This window comes from Arachis ipaensis, chromosome B7, assembly GCF_059453495.1.
Source record: "Arachis ipaensis isolate K30076 ecotype BB chromosome B7, ASM5945349v1, whole genome shotgun sequence".
NCBI lineage: Eukaryota > Viridiplantae > Streptophyta > Magnoliopsida > Fabales > Fabaceae > Arachis > Arachis ipaensis.
Window position 1 is genome coordinate 94,123,365 of NC_142442.1, and position 2,514 is coordinate 94,125,878.

General features: G+C 44.4%; 1 pseudogene; it reads right to left on the bottom strand.

Moving 5' to 3' along the window:
* Positions 1-1,659: 1,659 nt before the first annotated feature.
* On the bottom strand, positions 1,660-2,267 carry LOC148553402 (uncharacterized; annotated as a pseudogene).
* Positions 2,268-2,514: the final 247 nt, after the last annotated feature.

Genomic DNA, 2,514 nt, shown 5'->3' on the forward strand with positions numbered 1-2,514 from the left:
TAACTGGAAAGGACCATATCGGATTACGGAAGTACTAGGAAAAGGTTATTATAGGGTGGCTGACCTCCAAGGGTGGGAACTCCCGAGGTCATGGCATGCCTATAACCTAAAAAGCTACTATAGCTAGAGAAAGGTCTTGAGCCAAGGTGTGCTCTTTTTCCCACTAAAGGGGTTTTTAATGAGGCACTAGGCCAAGACCTGAGGGCGGCCCGACTTGCAGGGTAACCCCACACATGTATATACTCTTATTTATATTCTTGATTCATTGCATTTTATTTTAATAAAAATAGAGATTCCCTAAAAAAGTTTCCTACCAAGGTGCATTAATTTATGCTCGAAAAAATACAAAAGTCATCGTCCGACCAGGAAATGTCGGCAAGGTGAAGCGACAAGGCCAAAATTAATGTGAGAAGTTATAAAAGAAACCCGTATAAAGTGGCCTGATGAGGTCGGATAAAAATGGGGTTGAAAAAAATAACTTGAAAAGGCCCGACACAGAAGTCGGACCAGCTAAGGAATCACTAAAAAGGGAACAATGCCTTCCTAACCACGCGAAGGTCAAAAAGGTTGAAAAACCTAGTATCAAGGTTGCTAAGCTAAAAGGTAGGAGTCCAAAAAGGATGCTACTTAAAAAGAAAAGGCAATCACAAGCCCAAATAAGGCTCAAAGGTCGTCCAAATAATCTAAAAGGTAAAAGGTTCAGAACAGAACACTACCTAGAAAGTTATTGGAAACCGACTAAAAGCTTGCAACTCCAAACAACAAGCTGCAAGGACGAAATTGCCAAAAGCAGAATAAAAGTAACTCGGAAAAGTTTCAACACAACTAGAAGAGGCGCAGACCAATAAGCAAAGGTAGAAGTTCATGAAAAGAACACTACCTCGAGGACGTCAGAAAGGATGCTGGCCAGGAAAGCCCAAAACCTAATCCTAAGACGTGGCTGGAAAACCCATAAAGGGACACTATCGCAGGACAAAGGTCATAAAAGGATGAAATAACAACCAAAAGATAAAGGCATTCCGCAGAAATCGGCCAGCACACCACCAGAACAGTCAAAACAAGGAAATTTCAAAAAGATAAACATTAAAGACTCAAAGGTTACCCAACGGCAACCCAAGAGTAAAGGTGTTTTGTCAGAGAAATACTCAAAAAGTTACAATATAAAGAGTTAAAGGTCCACAAGTCGGACCATACCAAAATATAATCAAAAGAGCAGTAAAAAAGAGCAGTCACAAGGGATCCAGCTTCGCCCCTGCTGCCACATCTTGAGGAGCTGGAGGAATGACTGAAATCGGGATAGCTCCGATGACACCATCCGGGCCATTTAAGATCTCCACGTCGGGGTCTGCCTCAGGTCGGCATGTCTCAGCAGAAGGGGCTATAGAAGCCTTGGCCGTTGAGTCAGAAGTAGGAACCTCATCATCATCAGGGGCAGGCACATCCTCCACAATGTTGTCCATGCTAAATAAGGTAAGGTCGGCATCAGGAGCAAGAACCTGGACCTGAGCTTTCAAATTCTCGTACAGAGCGATCATGCCATTCACTATGTGACCTTGCAGCTCGGCGTAATCATCATAAGAAGACTAGAGTTTTTCCTTAACCTCCAAAAGCTCATCATAAGTCTGGGTGTAGCTCTTCTTGGCCTTCTTCGCCATATCTTCAGCCAAGTTGGCAGCCGCCTCTGTCGCGGTAGCCCAAGCCTTCTCCTTCTCCACAGAAAGCTTTAACCCAACATTTTTTTACTCTAGCTCATGTCTTAACCCCTCCACCCTCTCATAATCAGCCTTAGCACTCCCATGGAAGGTGCTGGTAGCATTAATAGGGGACTTTTTGAACTCCCTCAACAACGCAGCACTGAGATTAGCCATCCGAACATTGTCACTAGATGTAAAATCGAGATGCTTAAGGATGGACACATCATCAGCTGGAACAAACCCATATGGAGCAATGTGCTCCGCAGCAAAGGCTACACCATCAAAATCCTTATCATCGAGGTTGTAAGCACCAGCAGTTCTTTGCCTTTTGGGAGAAGGCCCAGACGAAGAAGGGAAAGAGGCAGAACCAGAAGTTGCAAGAGGCAGATCAGTAGATGCCACCCGAACTTGAGGAGTCGAAATAATCTTCATCAGACCTTGAGGTCCCGAGTCCGGCTTCTTTGGCGGGACCTGGGAAGAACCCTCCCCTGACGTCTTTCTCTGTAAGTTCTGGGTAGCCACCATTTTCTTGGTCTTGCGAAGGACCTTCATCGAGTCAGATCCAAAAGCCATCTCTGAAAAAGAATATCACAAAAAACTGTTACGCAATGAATGACAACAAAACAAAGACGGTAAGAATTTTAAAGAGGTCGGGCACTACCTAGCTCGGAACGAAGAAAAGCAGGATCCCCTAAAAACTTCTTTGTATCCAAATGAGGAAGTTCCCCCCAGTGCTCCTCTAAAACACCCACAAAAGCCCTCTCTACCTCATCAAGACTCTCTAAAGAATACTTAAGAACTACAGGGTTTTCCTTCCACC